Source organism: Nomascus leucogenys, chromosome 2 (genome assembly GCF_006542625.1).
Source record: "Nomascus leucogenys isolate Asia chromosome 2, Asia_NLE_v1, whole genome shotgun sequence".
NCBI lineage: Eukaryota > Metazoa > Chordata > Mammalia > Primates > Hylobatidae > Nomascus > Nomascus leucogenys.
This window is the reverse complement of record NC_044382.1, coordinates 50135334-50149771: the sequence shown is the minus strand read 5'-3', so window position 1 is coordinate 50149771 and position 14438 is coordinate 50135334.

Sequence of the window (14438 nt, the reverse complement as noted above, 5' to 3'; positions counted from 1 at the left end):
ATCATGTGTGTGAATAGCTTTGATTTTTTGATAGATGAGCGTTGGTGGTTTGAGATTTCCTTGTTGGTGATGCTGGAAGGGAACTTTGAATGAGTTGGAGTATGTATTATGGAGGGACAGGAGAGCAGTGTGGAAGATCATGGCCTTTGAACTCAAGTCCTCGCTCTAGTCTATGTACACCTGGGAAGATGCTTTTTTCTCATCTAGAAAACCTGCTTTGCAGGGTAGTCATGAGGATTAAATGAGATAATCCATAGGAAGTCCTAAATAGGGTGCCTGGCATGTGACAATTCTGTACCTGCTAACTTACTGTAAGGCAGAAACCTTGAAGTGGTCTGAGTAGGATGGATCTCTTCCATTTCTATTCATGTGACTACAACTTTAATTTCTGAAGAAATGTGCGGCTTAATTTTCCAACTCTTTATGCGAACTTTTCAGACCTCCTCAATTTAGTGCACTAGCATATTGTTGCATGGTTTATTTCAGCTCTTGAAACAGCTAGTCCTGAAGCTGGAAGGATTCTCCCTCAAAATTGTAATTTCACCTCTAGCATTATCTCCAACATTGCTTTGGCTATGGAATTGTATTCTCAGTACTGTAACAGCACAGATTTGAGCTACCCTATTCCCCTTGGCTCAGCTCCAGGAAAAATATTTTATTTCAGGGTTTGCCTGGATATTGTATCTTAGACCCCAAATTGTAGAATGTAAAAATGTAGATAATAAAATTTTCAAGAGTCACCAACATAATAGACATTATTTATAAGCCATGTTGGAGTGGAGTTTCCAGTTCAGCATATACTCCATCTTGGAGGAAACTGGCTTGAAATTGACAGCTACTGCAGAAAATCCAAATGTACCAGAAGAAAGTAAAGGACATAGTTTATTAGCTGCATCAAGCCTGTTCAACTGGCAGCCCGTGGGCTGCATGAAGCCCAGGATGGCTTTGAATGTGGCCCAACACAAATTTGTAAACTTTCTTAAAACATTATGAGATTTTTTTGATGATTTTTCTTTTTTAAAGCTCATCAGCTATAGTTAGTGTTAGTACATTTTATGTGTGGCCCAAGATAATTCTTCTTCTTCCAGTGTGGCCCAGGAAAGCCAAAAGATTATGCCACTGAGCCAGATGATCTCAAATAAATCAGGGGTTCTGAGGTAGGACGCGAGACTTGACTTTGGAGGCTTGGCTCAGACAATGGACCAAATAAAGTATTAGCTAAAACAGGGATGGGGCAAAAGCAGCTTTCTTTTTTTTTTGAGACAGTCTCGCTCTGTCGCCCAGGCTGGAGTGCAGTGGCACAATCTTGGCTTACTGCAACCTCCGCCTCCCGGGTTCAAGCGATTCTCTTGCCTCATCCTCCTGAGTAGCTGGGATTACAGGCGTGCGCCACCATGCCCGGCTAGTTTTTGTATTTTTAGTAGAGACAGGGTTTCACCATGTTGATCAGGCTGTTCTTGAACTCCTGACCTCATGATCCATTCGCCTCAGCCTCCCGAAGGGCTGGGATTACAGGTGTGAGCCACTGCACCCAGCCAAAAGCAGCTTTCTACAAGACATGACCACCAGCATGTTATTTCAGTTTACCATTGCCATGGCAACACCTGGAAGTGACTGCCCCTTTCCATAACAACAATCTCATAACCCAGAAGTTGCCACCCTTTTTCTAGAAATTTCTGCACAACCTGCCCTTAATTTGCATATAATTAAAAGTGGATATAACTGTGACTGCAGAACTTCTCCTGAGCTGCTACTCTGGGCACACTGCCTGTGGGGTAACCCTGCTCCACTGCTGCTGTGCACTGTCACATCAGTAAAACTTGCTTAACACCACTGCCTTGCCCTTGAATTCTTTCCTGGGTGAAGTCAAGAACCTCCCCAGGCTAAGCCCCAATTTTGGGGCTCACCTGTCTTACATCAATTCCAGTGTTTTTTATTTTTTTTTAAGGAAGATAGTGTACAACAAAGGATCAAGAGTGACAATTTCTTGTAAATGCAGTTGAATGATGCAGAAATCCTATATGCCACAAGAAAAGATAAAGCTGAATATGAAGACGATAAGAATGATCTAGAAGTAAAAATTTCTCATGTGGTGGCCAAAAAAATGCCCCCTTTACAGTGTATTAGACAACAGCCTGTATCTATAATACAAATCAACAGTGTAGTAAACAATGGAGGAACTACATGTGAACAATAGTATTCCATCTTCTAACGAATTAATATTAGATTTTATTAAATGAATGTATATTTACATTTTAGGGTAAAATAAAATGTTTAAGATATAGACTTATTTAAAATTATTTTCCTTCATTTAACCATTACATATATATATTTTTTTAGTTAACCTGTCAAACATCAGCTCTGAATCAGAAAATAGGACTTCTACTGTATTCTTAAATACCCTAAGTTTTGCTAGTTCCACTCTTGGCTTGATTCTTTTCAAGATGTATTCTACAATATGAAAGTGTTATTGATCCTGTGTTGAGGGGAGTTGAGAGGCATCCAGAATTAGGAGACTCAGCCCCAACATCATCTAAATGGTACAGTAATTTCGTCACTGGCCAAGAGCAATTTTGACTGTTTAGGAGGGTAGGTGACTTGAACCTGTGGTCTTGATCCACACCCCTTAGACTGTCTTGGGACATTTCCTACACCAGCAGTCAAACAAGCTCATACCCATAGACTCTGAAGCTGAAAGCTTTTAGGAGAGCCCCAAAGTTAGCCACATTTGAGAATCTGACCGGTGCACACTGGCGCCGTATGCTCTGTAAATACAATTGGGTGTTCCTCAGCTGCAGCTTTGCTGTGATGCCAACAGGTGATGGCAGGGATGCTAGCAATTCTGTGGGCTAATAGAAATTGTTATGAGTTTATAAAACTCTTAATCTACATGCCAAGTGTTTATGTGCTCCTGTTTCAGTTACCTATGCCCTCCCCCACCCTGTCACCCATTGGCTGTTACAGAGTTGAGGAGAGAATCCCTTGTGGATTGTATGAGCTTCAGAAAAATAAAGCAAACATAAAGATGAAAATGATTTGGCTCTCTGTTGATACTGTCTATGTGAACACCCACCCACTGCTTTCTCTCTACAATGAACAGGGCCCGATATGCATCATGTTATAAGCTGCAGAGCTTCAATTAAGTAATTTAATCACCCTGTTTTGGTCATTATGCAGAATTGACAGGAAGCGTTCCTCTTGCTCCCACAAATTGCTGATATTCCTTTGGGAGAACTAAATAAAGACACCATATTAAGAGGAATGTTAAGAAATCTGACAAATATGCACAACAGACAGCATAAGTCAGCTCATGCACAAAGGGAAGCGACCACAACCTCTGTCACTGCATTTTCACAAAAGTCCCTGTCTCAGATGATGAATAAAGTGCTCGTGTACTTTCTAATGTGTTTTTCTCATGACATGATATACCTTAGTAGGCATGTTTATGGGTGTCGTGGTCTTTTCTTTTACCAAAGATCTGAATCAGAAGATGGAATATATGTTTAAGTGTTTTTTTCCTAGTTTGTAAATGCAATATTGAAATATACTATGCTAGAATTACGTGCTAATAGCCAACATTTGTTCTCCTAAGCTTTGGATCAGAGTAGCAAGCTACTGCTCATCAGGAATACAGATACGAAATGAATATAGTTAACCATATTGTTTTGAGCTTAAAAGAATAAGATAATGAAATCAAGCAAAGATTAGTCATTGTTTTCCTACATCCCTGTGCAGCATTGCTTCAACATAAAAATCCTTTATTAATTTATTAATGTTGTGTTACTCTTCCACTTCCCTTTTATTTCCAAGATCTTCCCTTTCACCCCAGTGCAGTCCCAGACCATAGTGACTACGCCTGGTTCTGTTGTTCTAAGGAAGTCCTCCACTGAACTGGGTGGGTTGGTAGGTACTTGGTAAAAGTTATTGAATGAATACATTGGGTTTCTTTCTTTTTTTCTTGTCATTTATCCCATAGCCCATCCTGTCTACTAATCTTGCCTTTCTGTTTCCCTAACGAGCATCTTCAGTCATTCTAGTCTCTGGTTTCACCCAATCTGTCTGGTAGATTTCTATGATCATGCGTCTCAGGGGTGTGGTGCCCTCTCTAGTACCTTTGGTCTGTTACAGATATATTTCTGTTTGCAGTTTATCAGGCTTTCTTGCCTGTAGTTCCCCATCCTATCCCTACACCTACAGTGCACATATGCATATCTGTACACGCATGCATGTGTGCACGCACACAGACGCATGCACACTTTCCCTTAACTGCATAGCATGTAGTCAATAGTCATACAGATTGAGCATCCCTAATCTAAAATTTGAAATGCTCAAAAATTGGAAACGTTTTGATTGCTGACTTGATGTCACAAGTGGAAAATTCCACACCTGACCTCATGTGAAAGGTTGCAGTCAAAACACAGGAATGCCACACACCATTTATTCAGTGTCCCCAGGTAAATAAGACCTTCCCAGCCCCCTTCCTCTGTAATGTATCTTTCCCGTGCATGCCCACAAAGGGTAAGAAAATGGCAAGTGTGCAGACCAGATACGCTAATGGCAAGTTCTGGAGATGCTACTGTGTTGTCTAGTTACCCTGAACACATTATTTCTTCACTGTATTGATGGTATGTCATTTTATTTTTATTTTTTGAGATGAAGTCTCGCTCTGCCGCCCAGGCTGGAGTGCAGTGGCACGATCTCAGCTCACTGCAACCTCTGCCTCCCGGGTTCACGCCATTCTCCTGCCTCAGCCTCCTGAGTAGCTGGGACTACAGGTGCCCGCCACCACGCCCGGCTAATTTTTTATATTTTTAGTAGAGATGGGCTTTCACCGTGTTAGCCAGGATGGTCTTGATCTCCTGACCTCGTGATCTGCCCGCCTCGGCCTCCCAAAGTGCTGGGATTACAGGCATGAGTCACTGTGCCTGGCCGGTATGTTGTGTTTTTTTTTTACAGTTAAGTACTTGTGTGTGAGTAAGTGTAAGACAGTGATTGCTTATTGGTAGCATATAAATTCAGAATGAGGAATGATCGTGATGCTTTAATAACACAGATTTTGTCCACATGGTTGGCTGAGATGGTGACAGCTTTGCTCTCCAATAGTTCAATGTGCACGAACTTTGTTTCATGCACAAAATTATTACAAGTATTGTGTAAAATTACCTTCAGTCTATGTGTGTAAGAAACATAAATGAATTTTGTGTTTACGCTTGGGTTCCATCCTCAAGAGATCTCATTATTGTATACGCAAATATTCCAAAATTAAAAAAAAATCCCAAATCTGAAACACTCCAAGCATTTCACATAAGGAATACCTAACCTGTATATACCAAGCCCTGACCTCTTCCCTCTGTTTTTTTCCAAGGTTTGAATGACCAGAAGGTGCTGGTTGAGCAAAGATCTGGGGGGGAAAATAATCAAGGCAGAACTAAAGGCTGGTACAAAGCCCTGGGATAAGCAGAATAATGTGAGGAAAAAATAAACCTCTATCTTGTTTAAGCCACAGTTACTAGGAATATCTTTTTTCATCCCTTTGTTCCCAACCTAACCAGGAATATTTATTTTAGGTATGTTTTATAGGAATGTTTCATTTACATAGCATCTAGATAGATTTTTTTTTTTTTTGAGACAGAGTTTCGCTCTTGCTGCCCAGGCTGGAGTGCAATGGTACAATGGTGCAGTCTTGGCTCACTGCAGCCTCCACTTCCCGGGTTCAAGTGATTCTCCTGCCTCAGCCTCCCAAGTAGCTGGGATTATAGGCGCCCCACACCACGCCCAGATAAGTTTTGTGTTTTTCATAGAGACAGAGTTTCGCCATGTCAGCCCGGCTGGTCTTGAACTCCTGACCTCAGGTGATCCGCCTGCCTTGGCCTCCCAAAGTCCTGGGATTACAGGCATGAGCCACTATCCCAGTTGTATGTACATAGATTTGTAATCTGATTTGAGAATTTCTATCTTTTGAAATCAGGCATTTAAGTTATTTATGTATAATTATAGACACAGTCATATGCCTGCCGTCTTATGTATCTTTTCAGTTTACTATGCCTGTTTCCCCTTTTCCTTTCCCTTTGTTGAATTTACAACTTTTCTTCCATTTTCTTTCATGTTCTATTATTTTCCATGATGTTTTAGAAATTATGTATAACTTTTGTAGTGATCTTTTAGTAATCACCTTCAAATTTATATTTTTCTTCAGTGCCTAAAATTATTCATTGTATATTTATTATTTATGTATGAAACAACAATCTTAGCATATTTTACTTCATTTTCTCCATCTCATTAGTTTCTATGTTGAGATTATCTTGGATTTTAGTTCTAGATTGTTATTAAACTGAACTATAAGTTTTTTTATTTTTCAAGAGATGGGATCTTGCTGTGTTGTGCAGGCTGGCCTTGAACTACTGGGCTCAAGTGATCCTTCTGCCTTTGCCTCCCGAGTAGCTGGAGCCATAGATGCTTACGCCACTGCCCGTCTGAACGGTGTTTTGTTAGTTTCTTTGCTTAGCACTTATGTTGTCTTCATTTTAGTCCTTTGTGCTCTTACCTCTTTTCTATCATAATCACATTATGTGGTAGTTAATTGTGTGTCCCCTGGCTCTCTTGGTACATGATGCCTGAACACTCACTTTTGCATCTCCTGAGTTCCGCCTGTAGTAGCTACACTGTAAATGTTTGTTGAATGAATGTAAGCCCTGATATTCCATATCACCCCAGCCCTGTACTTTGATTTGCTTCTCTGTGTTTCTAGGTGACCTCATTCCTCCTGGTCTAGATCCTTAGGTGTTACCAGATCTATAAGCCTGTCTGCTCTCTGCCTGAGGTGCACCATGGTGGACTTTAGAATCGACAGGAAGCAGAACGGAACTCAGGGCTCTGGCAGATCTCCTGAGAGGAGGCACATTTGCTCTGCCATCTGACCATCTGTCAATTGCTGGTTTATTTCCCTAGACATTTACATGTAGGGTGATACAGAGTAGTTGACAAGGTTGAGATGGCAGAAGGATGCAGGCATGAATGGAGGAGCAGCTATGTATTGAGTATTAACTTGGCAGAGGTGAGGATTGAGAAAACATGCATCTCAGGTCTTAGATGTGAGAAGAATCTTTAGATGGCTTATGCATTTATTTAGCCATATAGTCTGGATATGAGAGTCAAGGCCGGATCCTTTCATAAAGAATATTATCTACTGATTTGTCCTGCCATGTTTTGTTATTCTGAGGGAAAAATACCTTACCCCATGGGAAGAATAGGGTATAAAATCCTCTATGTGTTGGGAAGTTTACCCTAGGCCTACATTTTACGTTGATTAAATTTCATTCTATTACTTCATCACTCAGGATACTACACTAAACTTTTCTCCTCCTTTGTTTATACCTTGAAGGCATTTATTGGCTATTTTCATGGCTCCCTAGCTACCTTGCTTGTTGTTTGGCCAGGCAGTTTATTCTTAATGTTTATTTTTGTATTTATCTCTTTAGTTCTGCCCCTATTATTTTATATTGTTTTTCCATCTTGGGCTTATGTCTACCTAATGTCAGGCTTTGTTCCATAAGGCTTAAGAGAGTTCTTTGAGCCATTTGGGCTGCTATAACAAAATGCCACAGATTGGGTGGCTTATAAACAACAGATGTTTACTTCTGACACTCCTGGAGACTGGCAAGTTCTTGATCAAGGTGCTGGCAGATTCAGTGTCTGGTGAGATCCTGCTTTCTGGTTCATAGATGTGTCTTCTTGTGTTCTTATGTGGCAGAAGGGTTGGGGCAGCTCTCTGGGGTCTCTTCTGTAAGGGCACTAGTCCCATTCATGAGAGTTCCACCTTCAAGACCCAGTCATCTCCCAAAGGCCCTGCCTCCTAGCACTATCGCCTTGGTGATTAGGTTTCAACATCTGAATTCTGAGGGGACTCAAACATTCAGCCCATAGCAACTTCCTTTCGTTTTCCTGTTTCTTAAGGTAGAAATTACTACAAGGGACCAAGAGCAATGTTGTCACAGGGAAGGATAAATTAGGACATTCACCTGGAGTCTTTTACCTTAGAGGGGGATCCTACAGTTATCCTGGGATGGGTGGGTGGGACTACAATGAAGTGACTCCAACTGGCACCAGGATGGTCCTGGCTACCTTTCCTTTTCCACATTTCTTGTCTCTACCGCCTCCCATCTTAGTTCATTCTGTGCTGCTGTAACAGAATACCTGAGACTGGCTATTTTAAAAGGAATAGAAATTATTTCTCACAGTTCCGGAGGCTGGGAAGTCCAAGATCAAGGTGCCAGCATCTGGTGAGGGCTGTTTTCTGCCTCCAAGATGGCACCATGAATGCTGCATCCTCATATGGCAGAAGGTGGACGGGCAAAGAGTGATGAACTCCCTCCATCAAACCCCTTTATAGGGACACCTAAGGAAGGAGCCCTCATAGCCTGATCACTTCTTAGAGGCCATCTTTTTTTTTTTTTTTCTCGGATGGAGTCTGGCTCTGTTACCCAGGCTGGAGTGCAGTGGTGAGATCTCAGCTCTCTGTAACCTCCATCTCCCAGGTTCAAGTGATTTTCCTGTCTCAGCGTCCAGAGTAGCTGGGATTACAGGTGCATGCCTCCATGCCCAGCTAATTTTTGCATTTTTAGTAGAGATGGGGTTTCACTATGTTGTCCAGGCTGGTCTCGAACTCCTGACCTCAAGTGATCCACCCACTTCGGCCTCCTAAAATGCTCATGCCTGGCCAGGATTACAAGCACGAGCCACCATGCCTGGCCGCAGGCCTCACCTCTTAATATTACCATGTTGGTAACACATAAATCTTGGAGGAAACACATTCAAACCATAGCACACCCTATCCCCCTCCTTAAAGTCCCCTTGGAACTTAGGAGGGGACACATTCATAGTCAGGCATCTGAAGCACCAAGGAGAAACCCTGATTTTTGTTCCTAGTGACCATCAACACTTACCTTCATCACTTACAGGAGCCCAAGAAGAAAGAAAGGTTTGGACTTTCAGAAGGAGGCTGTAGGCATGTGGGGTGTGTGTGTGTGTGTGTGTGTGTGTGTGTGTGTAATGCTTTTTGCCATAGTAGCATGTTCAGACCTGCCATTAATAGCCTGTTAGTTGACTGAATTCTTGCCTTTCTCTCTGGAATGCCCAGTCTTTGAACTATGTAAAAGATTCAAGCATTTTAAATCTATGCCCACATGAGATTTCACTCAGTATAGGCTTTATGAATATTCATGCTGAAGTATTTAGCCTCAGGGTGTGAAATATTAATCTCTTACCTGAGTTTTACATCTAATTCTTTTTCAATGACACAGAGAAAAATTAAATGTTACCTGCCACCAGGGGCATCATTAGGATGAGCTCTTTGGGTTAAAGCTCTAAAAGAAGAGCTCATAGTCTTAAATAATTTTTTTTGCAGTTTCCCATTATGTGATAGGCAAAATTTTCAAAGGTATTACCACAGTTTTTATTAAACAGTGACCTTCTGTCTATCCAGATTTGACAAGCAAATAATATTAGAGTTGACTTCTATTGTGGTAAATATGAACAATTAAAGTTATTTTTGTTGCATTAGAATTTGTTATGAAGAATCCATGTCAAAGGAGTGCAATGCTTATCAATAGAAACTATGGGGAAGATAGACTCACTGTGATGAATGAGCAATGAAACCAAGTACTCTAAATCGAGCAGGAGAAATTAAGAAATAACATTGAGGTTGGGTGAGGTGGCTCATGACTGTAATCTCAGTGCTTTGGGAGGCAAGGTGGGAGGATCACCTCAGGGCTTGAGGACGGGAGTTCGAGACCAGCCTGGGTAACATAGCAAGACTTGTCTCTATGGGAGTTTTTTAACTAAAAAAATTTAGCTGAGCATGGTGGCTCACACCTGTAATCCTAGCTACTCAGGAGGCTGAGGCAGGAGGATCGGTTGAGCCCAGGAGTTTGAGGTTACAGTGAGCCAAGATTGCACCACTGCTTTCCAGCCTGGGCAACAGAATGAGATCTTGTCTCTAAATAAAACAAAACAAAAACCACTGGATTATGTTTCTGTTTTGGTGCATTTTTGTTTGTGCAGTATTTGTATTTTGTTTTCTGGTGGTTAGTCTGAGAGTTCACCTGGGTTTTTCTGAAGCGGGTTGGGGGGTGATGAAGAGTGGAAGAAAAAAGACAGCTGAAGAGTAGTTTCTAAAACATTTGTTTTTCCTTTTTCTTGTATCAATATTTGTTGAAGAAAATTGAGAAATAATGGATAAATAGAAAAGAAAACAAAGAATACTTCTGAACTGATGACCAGGGAAATCTACAGCTATGATTTTAGTATACTTTATTCAGTCTTTTATTCTATATTAAAAATTCAAATATGTATATTTAAAAAAAGCAGAGTCATGCTGTGCTGTTTTGTAATGTTTTTTAGTAATTTAAATGATGTTCTTGACATAATTTTAAGTAGCTGCTTAGTATTCTTTTATATGGATATATTATAATTCATTTAAACAATTAGATATTTTTGTATTTAGGAAGCTCTCATTTTATACTGTTATGAATGGCATTTCAGTAAACATCCTTAAAGCTAAATTTTTGCATATATCTACTATTATTTCTTATTCTTAGGATGAATTTCTAGAAATGGAGTTACTTAATTGGAGTATATACATTTCCCCACTGTAGATCTATATTGTCAAATTGCCCTCTAGAAAGATTGTTCCAGTTCATGCTTCCACACTCTCTCTAAAGCTGGTTATTATCATCAAAATAGATATTTGCAAATTTTATAGGAAAATGCTGGTAACTTATTGCTGTTTTTAATTTTGACAGATTTAAAAATTCCACCTTAATCTCATATGAAATGTTTTTTATTAAGGGTAGTTATTTCTTGATGAAGAATAAAAGAGCACAAGAAAATCTGATTCCTCCTTCTATTGGAAGGAGATAGCATTCCTTCAAAAGAAATGATTATTTCACATCAAAGATTAGTAATAATTCCCGAGTTGTGGAAATAATTGCTTTGGTAGGGCATCCCTCTCTTGAGACACAGATCTTTTTCCACATCTTTTTATTATAATTAAATTCATTGTGATGGGATTTTACCTGTACGTAATCCAGCAAATTTACATTGAAAGAATTAATTGTGGGTTTGTAGAGCGATACTATCCCATGAGTCTAATGACTTTGATAGTACGATCTGGGGTTATAATTAAGAATTGAGTGGGTGGCCTTGGGCATAGGCTCACCAAGAATAAGTAGATTACTTTCATCTTTTGGGTTTAGTCCTAGGTAGAGCGAATAATGCCAGAGAGCATGAAAGCAAGATATTCCAACCCCAAAACAGTATGTATGTTCTTCTAGAAGAGTTGCTATTATAGTAATGAAAATGTTGGTTTGGGCTGCGATATTCACTAATAAAAGTTCACTAATGTGTACATGAATTGACATCTCTGGCTCAATTTTGAACTCTGTTAAATGGTTATATCCATTTATTTGGCAACTTAAGTTGGAAGATCAACCTGGGTATTAAGAATTCCAATGAAAAACTGTAGCCTGGAGGCATCCTGCTAGTTTCTTATTTAAATGCTACTGGAAGTCTGTCTGTCAGCACTCATACTTACTACTGAGACTATGATAGGTATTTGGTAAAAAATGATAGTAGATTATTCAGTTTGTTTATTGCTTTTGTTCTAAGATGCTGATAGTGATTATCTAAGATGATTGTTGTTTCTGTTACCCTTACTTACCTGTTGCAAACATTTTTTCCCCCTCTGTCCCAAGCACATTATTGCCAGGTTAAATGTACTTAAAGGGGCTGGGCACAGTGGCCTACATCTGTAATCCTAGCATTTTGGGAGGCCGAGGCAGGAGGATGGTTTGAGCTCAGGAATTTGAAACCAGTCTGGGCAATGCAGTGAGATTCCATCTCTATTTTAAAAAAAGTACTTAAAGGACATTTGCTGAATTATTTAGAGGTCATGTTCCATCATGCCAAAATCCTGTTTGAAATCTTGAAAGGCTGCCCTTACCTGTAGAATTACGTAGTGATTGTTTATCTGCCAATCAAAACCTCTTGCAAAACTGGCCAGTGCCTACTTTTTTAGTTTCATCTCTCATGGTTTATATGAAATGTTTTGTACCCTGAATAGAACTATTGCTTTTTTTTTTTCCTTTTTGTCTTATAAAAAGCTTCTCTCTTAACCTGGAGTGTGCTTTCCCTTCATTTGTACAGATTCTTGGGCTATGAAGTTTGGGAGAGATTTTCAACATTCATGCTTTCTGATTTTCAAGACCCAGAACTTATAATCCTGTCTCTGATTTCTAGTTGAAATGACTTCTTTCCTCTGATTTTCTATGTCCTGTATTCATACTCCCTTAAGACAGCATTGACTACATTTTGCCGTATTTATAGTAGTTTATGTACCTGTCTTATTCCTCTAATAGATTAAAAATTGCTTGGGATGAGGGTCGACATTTTATTTTATTTTTTGAATTTCTTGTACTAGCACAGCACCAGGCATACATTAGCTTATCAGTAAATGCCTTAAATAAAGATGTAGTATTGAGGAATTATTAATGTGATTTTGTGGGTGTTGAATTATGACAAAGCATACATTTTGAGGAGATTCAGACAAATGACTTTGCTGAGTCTCTTTTTAAAATGGCATATTGAAAAACTTTTTTAAAAAAAACCATTATATGGGCCGGGCTCGGTGGCTCACGCTTGTAATCCCAGCACTTTGGGAGGCCGAGGCGGGCGGATCATGAGGTCAGGAGATCGAGATCATGATGAAACCCCGTCTCTACTAAAAACACACACACACAAAAAAAAGTAGCCGGGTGTGGTGGCGGGTGCCTGTAGTCCCAGCTACCCAGAGAGGCTGAGGCAGGAGAATGGCATGAACCCGGGAGGCGGAGCTTGCAGTGAGCCGAGATTGCGCCACTGTACTCCAGCCTGGGTGACAGAGCGAGACTCCGTCTCAAAAAAAACAAAACAAAACAAAACAAAACAAAAACCATTATATGACTTCAAGTTTATTAAAAATTTTTTTTTGGGGGAAAATTACCACTTTATTTTTTTTGAGACAGGGTCTTGCTCTGTTGCTCAGGCTGGAGAGCAGTGGCGTGTCATGGCTCATGCAGCCTCGACCATCGGGCCTCACGATCCTCCCACCTCAGCCTCCTGAGTAGCTGAGACTACACGCCAGTGCACTGGGCTAATTTTTGTATTTTTTGTGGAGACGGGTTTTGCTATGTTGCCTAGGCTGGTCTTGAACTCCTGGGCTCAAGCAAACCACTCACCTTGGCCTTGCAAAGTGCAATTACACGTCTTCTACAGCAGCATGTGAGTCTGACTTGACATATGGCAGTAAACATATAGCTTGTGAATTTTCTACTCACCCACTTTCTTGATTTCATCAATGTCATGTCCCACCATCCCCATAGGATTTGAACCTCAGGTATTTTTTCCCTCTTTCCTTTAGTCACCTAGTCACGATACTTAATCTTTTTAGACAGTAGCTTGTGGATTCATTGCCTTCTCTCTAGCTCAGCCTGAATCACTTTAACAACCACCTGGATGGCCTCCCTGCCTCTTGCATCCCCATTCTTAGGGTGCTGGAAACACTCTTCAGATGCAGAAATGTCATCAGTAAACCTACCCAGACATCACTCATGGGTTCCCGCTGATGAAATCCAGATTGCAGCATTGAAATCTCATCTGGTTCCATTCCACCTGTTCAGCCTATCTTGCCTTCTTTGGGGCCAGGTACTTTTCACTTAGAGAGCCGTGCCTTGGGAGTCCTTTAGACTCAACATGCTCAATCTTTTTATCAGCCATCCCCAGTCTGTGCTGCGTGGAGCAGGCTTCTCTCTTCTTTCTCTCTCCCCAGGTTCTATCTCCTCCCAGGAGATCACAGAGGCTCTGGCCTCCCTTCTCTTGCCCATTTATTATGGGGTCTGTTTTGCCCATTTGGGCCTTCCCACACAGATGTTGCATAGGCCTGGTCTCCCCAGATGGACTGGGCCCTTGCATGTGATTGGTCCTTGGGCAGATACTTTGTGATGTAAAGCAGGACTCATGATTTGTGTTTCTTTCATGTGGCCATTGGTGCTTTGCACCATGCTTGGGATGCTTAGTGAACTTCTGAATGTCTCCAACTTGGGGAAAAGCTCTGTCTACAGTAGATCATGCTGCTTTTCTGAAGTTTAAGACATTTCCATGATAATTTTACTTAAAATCATGAATTTTTCTTCTCCCCTCTCCATTATAAAACCATTAAAAAAACACTTTGGATTCTACTGTAGCCCCTTTCTTTTCTTTTTCTTTCTTTCTTTCTTTTTTTTTTTTTGAGATGGAGTCTCGCTCTGTTACCCAGGCTGGAGTGCGGTGGTTTGATCTCGGCTCACTGCAACCTCCACCTCCCGGGTTCAAGCCATTCTCCTGCCTCAGCCTCCCAAGTGGCTGGG